This window comes from Sinohyriopsis cumingii, chromosome 5 (genome assembly GCF_028554795.1).
Source record: "Sinohyriopsis cumingii isolate HCF-2022 chromosome 5, ASM2855479v2, whole genome shotgun sequence".
Classification (NCBI taxonomy): domain Eukaryota; kingdom Metazoa; phylum Mollusca; class Bivalvia; order Unionida; family Unionidae; genus Sinohyriopsis; species Sinohyriopsis cumingii.
The window spans coordinates 144,241,916-144,248,119 of NC_142965.1; positions in this window are offsets into that span (position 1 = coordinate 144,241,916).

The window sequence follows — 6,204 nt, forward strand, 5'->3', positions numbered from 1 at the left end:
GTTCTTTCCGGGGCTTTCCCCGGTTCTTCCTCCACCATTAATACTGGCCACCATGTATAGCCTATCCTGTGCTGAAAATGGCGTTAAACCCTATAACAACAACAACAACAACAACACAGATTAACAATTGATGAAAAGACATGATTGTTGTAAATACTGAAATTTCCATGGTATCATGATTTTAGCTTTCAAGCTTTTTGTAGCTCATACATACAGGGATTCAGCATGCTTAATCTTTACAAAAAAAAATCAGGGAGATCATAAGTGTGGAAAGAGACCGGCTGATGGAACTGTTCATACAGATGTTGCATTTCCACCCCAGCCTTGTCTTTAATGTATAGGAGCCAGGTTAAAGGCAGTGTGGTGGTTATCACCCAAACCCCAACACAGGATTACCAGAATGGTGTGTTGAAAATGTAGGGAGATGCCCACAAAACTAAAATAGGTGTTGCGAGAGACAGCTCAGCTCTGGATATCTCTTTTGCTGTTAATGAATATATCACGTTTTGTTTAGAATGCATATTGTCTCTTAATGCATTATTCTTAGCATGAGTAGTAAATAGGGATACCCTAGCGACAATGAAAATTAGCATTACAGACCCACTTGGGACAATCTGGCGACAAGGGAAATTAACATGGAGAAAAAATCGTGGGACTGTTGAGCAACAAGGGAAATGAACATGGGAGAAAAATCGTGGGACTGTTGAGCGACAAAGGAATTTAAACAGGGTGGGACTGTATAGCGTCAAGGGAAATTGAACATGGGATTTAAAAAAAAAATAAAATAAAAATAAGGGGTAGGCAATGGAAAATCATTCTCTTTTCGAGAAATGTGGGTGGCACTGAAAAGGGCCTTTGGGTTTCTTCTGCTTCTAATTTCTTCTTTTTCTCCACCAACTTCTTATTTTCTGTCCTACACTCTTTCTCTTCTTTTCTTTCTTTTCTTTCTTTTTTCTCCTCTTCCTTCTTCTTCTCCTCCTCTTCTTTCTTCCTCTTCTCATTTTCTTCTTATTTTTCAATTTTTTCATTCCATTCTCTTATCCTTATCCTTTCCTCTTCATCCTCCTTCTCCTCCTTTATTTCTTTCATCACACCACTTATCATGTCCTTTACTTTTCTTAAGTTATTAATCTCCATCTTTACTCGATGGGGACTATAAGAATAGTGGTCTTCATTTAGTCTCACTAGCATTTGTTCCATCATGCCCAAATTGTCCAGGACGTCTTGCAATGTTTGCATTTTATCCAGGTGGTTTGAAGCCATCTTCTCTGTAGAATGGTTTGAACGACGAATACTGTGGGTTCTTATACGACAAGAGCGGACGTGATGGAAAACATACCCCTAAGACATAGAAATGATCTTACCTAGGTCATGACCAAACAACGCGCGGACGTGAAGGAAAACATCCCCTACTTTTCTCATTTCATATGATTTACTATCCACATACGTGAACCGTCAATAAACAATCCCCAAATCTACTATTTACACACACAATTCATTGAAACGAAATCCATAATCTACTATCCACACAAAATCGTACGTGAGCGTTTACAAAAACCCAAACTATACTCTCCACATACGCTAAGAAACAATTAACAAACCCATAATCTACTATTCACACAAACTTACTTGAGCCGTTACAAACACAAACACACAAACACATACACTCACATTATGAAAAAAGAGTCAGTGTTTATATTCACACTACTCTACCTACACACATTGGCAAATTGACTGTTATTTCTTTTCTAGAGTATTGGGTAGGCCTGAAAAGGGCTGGGCTTTTTTTTGAACTTCATGGACACCTGGTTAATGATGGCACCTTCCAGGCCTGGCGCCACATATACATCTAGTTCCCCAGTTTCTTTTTACTTTTTTGGGGGGAGAGAGCAGAGGGAGGATAAATAGCTTAAGAATCACAATTTTCCTTCTCTGGGATTCTGAAATTTCTTCTTCTTCTCTCCTTTTCCTCCTCCTCTTCTTTGTTTCTTCTCTCCTCCTCCTCTTCTTTGTATCTTCTCTCCGCCTCTTCTTTGTATCTTCTCTCCTCCTCTTCTTTGTTTCTTCTTTCCTCCTCCTCTCTCATCCTTCCCTCTTCGACAATGGCCTCCGCGGCCAGTTCGTTCAACAGGCGCCTGGCATATTCCAGATGCACATGAAGTTCCAACAGTTTCGCTAGTCTGGTGTTCATTCTGGTGTTGATCAATCAACAAGGGTAGCTGGACTGCCGAACGAGTTTCAATTTATACTAAAAGTGCGGACGTTAAGGACAACATCCCCCTAAAAACATAAAATTGATCTTACCTAGATCATGACCAAAACAACGCGCGGACCTAAAAGAAAGACTCACTTTTTTATACTACCCATCACTATTCTAAAAAACTTTTTCATTAACCACTTCAATATACTATCCACATACGCAAAACAATCCAATCAAACCCCCAAATCTACTCTCCCCACACCTCAAACACCAAAAAAAACATCATCTTAATCTACTATCCACACCAACATACGTGAGCGGTTACAAACACAAATACTCGCACTATTAAAAAAGAGTTAGTGTTTATATTCACATTACTCTACCTACACACATTGGCAAATCGATGGTTATTTCTTTTCTAGAGTATTGGGTAGCCCTGAAAAGGGCTGGTTTTTTTTGTTTGCTATGGCAATCTTTTAGTTTCTAAGAATGCGATGTCCTCTGAGGATGGACTTTCTGGCGATAGGTCTGCTTCATCGGAAAGAGAAGAACTCTTTGGTGTCGATACGACAGTCGATAAAGCGTCTGTCAGGTTCAGGTTGCTGCTGTTGTTGTTGTTGTTGTTGTTGTTGCTGTTGCTGCTGCTGTCTCTGAAGTCTGTACTTCTCTGTCCATTCTTCTTTCTCCCTGTTCACTTCTTCTCTGAAGAGCTCTTCTATCAGGACTTCAGTGACTTTTATCATTCTCACATTCTCTATCTCTTCTGGCTCCGGTATCAGACTGTGTCTGACCCTATGCAAATTTACGAAGGCTTCGTTTGGCTTAGCTAGTTTGGAGCACATCTTCGTACGAGGATGAGTCGACAATGGATGGTTAGACTGGAAACTTCCCCGGTTCTTAAAGTCAAAGCGCGGACGTCGATCTACTTTCACATCGTTTCTAGAAGAAGAACGAGGATCAAAATGAGTCACTAAATGTTCTAAGGAATAGCCCAGGCTGCGATGATGCAGAAAATACACACAATATTGTCCACACACCAAGGAATCTGTGCCTTGTAATTTCACATTATTGAATCGGGTGGTCTGAGCATTTCTTCTCATAAAGTCGATGATATCGTCTTCCAAAGGGGCCAATCCGTACGAATCGAAATATTCCGCACATCCTTCTTGAGGAAAGTAGACGGCTACCCAGCGGGTTCCTGGGAGATGACTGTCGTCCGTGTTGATGAGATAAGCTAGATGGTCTTGAGGTTTGCGATGAGGAAGTTCATCTTTAGCACAGACGACAGGATTCCAAGAAGCCGTATACGAACTGTGGTTCAAAAGGTAATAAAGTTCCCAGGTATCCATGTTTTGTGTGGTTTTTTTTCTTCTTCTTCTTCACAGGTAATAATAATTCATCAATTCGATCCTGACTTATTGCTTGAAAGTGTCTGATGAATAACCGTTTCTTCGTTTCGTCTCCTCACTTTGATTCAGGAGAGCTTCGATACGATCGGTCTCTTGAGTGGTTAATGGTGGACAAGAATGTTCACGCAAGTCTTTATACCACTGATGCAACACGACTTCGTCCGAGATGAGACTCCAAGCATCGTCCAGATACTGGTCCAATTTTTTCTTCTTGACTCAGCATCAGGCATTTATCGTGTTGAATTTGACTGGGATGATCGTTTTGACATCCATAGCAATTTTTCTTGATCAATTCCGTCATTTTTTCGACCAAGTGTTTGGCAAAACAGCAGACTAAATGGGCTTCTTGTTCTGGCCATCTTGACTTCATCATGATCACTTCATCTTTTTCCATGGTCTCCTCACATTGCATGTCTAAAGTTTATCCACTAGGTAAAGAGGGATAACAGTCTTCCATGGCATCTAATAGTCTAGAATGACTTCTCTCAAACTGTTGATTTCTATGGCATTATCGAATTCTGCATACAGGAGAACGTTCACCGTCTCTTTCAGTACATCTGCAAACTGAAGTTCCACACGAATCTGGCCTGATTTTATAGGGTGGAAATGTCCCTCGTCGCTGCCTTGGTCTGGAGTGAAATCTAAAGCCCACAAAGCGCAGCCTCCTAGGTAATCCTCGTACGTAATACTGTGACTGGTGTTGGTTCCTAACTGACCGGTAGCTTCGTACAGGGACAAGTACGATCTCAAGTAATTCTTCTTGTCAAAGTTAGGTTCGAAAGGTCGGGTACACAAGGTCTTGCCATCGCGACTGACTTCGATCTTGGACACGTCAAAGTGTTTAAAGTAGAAAGGATTTTTAGCCAAAACTCCTTTGAAGGCTGCATTCTCGACGATACCAAGGATCAAACGTTTGGGTAGCTGTTCTTAGAACAGATGATATTCGATCATGGATCGCAGCCCCGTAGGAATGGTGAAGGTTTTCACTTCCACGCGTCGTATGGGATACTTGGCGGTCGTTCTGCTCAACGTCTGACTGATGTCGTTACCCACTTTAGGTAACACTTCCACGCGTCGTACGTAGAGCCTGGCTTCCTCGATGACAGTTTTGCAAGCACTAGTACCTATCAAATGGAAAGCGGCACTGCTACGATCCAGTCTCAGGCGGAGATTCACTCCGTTCAGCAAATACTTTTCTTGTAACCACATGTCCAAATGCAAACGATCCATCAGTTCTAAACTTTTTCCACTTTTGATTCTGTCTCTTCGTTCTACAAATCCCGCATTGTGTTCTTTGGTTGTACTAGTTTCGAATTCTTCAAACTGGCCTGTATCGTCAGCTTCCCATAGCACACAGGCATTGAGATGAGTGTTCTTGGCGTCTATTCCGTACATCAAGAGATTTTCCAGGTACGCTCGATAAGAGTAAGTATCCATGCTGCTACTGACTAGTTTGTTATTCAAGTACAAGTCCACTCCACTGAACAAGGAATGCATGAAATTGTTGACGGGAGCTATTACCTTATCACATCTAAGGGCGAATTGTCCTCATCGACAACTTTGACTTTCAAGTACAAGTAACTGCTATTCAGATCGATGTAATCTTCGGGCTGTCCTTTGATTTCAAACTCAATGGGAGCTGAGGCTGTCAATGAGGAGACGGGGTGAAATTCCACCCACTGGGATTCTTGCATCGTCATCATGGTGGGAGGCATGGCAAACAGATCCAGTTCCGACTTGGAACAAGCGAAAGACTCTCGATGCATCATTTTGTTCTGTTCTTTCTCAATAATCGAAAACGTCTAAGTCTCGAACGGTTCTTCTTTTCTTGGTCGTTCTCGCTTTAGACGTGTGAAGTCTGGTGAAAGGGTGTTTTCTTCGTCGTCTCTTTCTGCCTTGTCCTTGCTGAATGCCTGACTCGGTAGCGTGCAGGGCATTTATAGGTGTGTCTCGTCGGCCTAAAATGTCTTTGCCCGTTTGCAGCAAGACACTTTTGCCATCCCTCATGAAGGCTTCTTTAGGGTTTTGCTTGTCGATGATGACATTTTGGAGAAATTCTTTGCCTTGCGTCAGTGCCGCATCTTTCAAGGCGTGCAATCCGCGTGTCACCATCGGTTTCAACACCGGGGCCACCGAACGAAAAGCCGATTTTAACATATCTCCTAAACCGTGTCCTCGCTGTCGAGCAACCCCTCGGTACACTGGATACATCACTTACGAGTCGTGAGAGAACCGTTTTCGAAAATGGAGTTTCACCGTGACTTTTCCTTTGGTGAATGGAATATTTTGTCCCAAATCTCCTTTTATAGTAATGTTGACCTTGTCCAAATACGACTTGCTGACAGGGAAATAGTGAGGATGTACAAATTCGCGGTGGATGTGGTAAGTGTTTCCACCTTCCTCGTCAGCGTTCGTGGCATAATCCACTTTGAAAGGAATGACACGCAGTAACGGCACGGAGGTGTGTCCCACCACGTTGTACTCCACCACATCCCAATACACGAACATCAAATTCAGTCCTTGATTCAGAAATACTGGGGTACGAAAAAACTTGTTAAAAGACTCGTTGTCGTAAACGATGGGTAATTCGTTTTT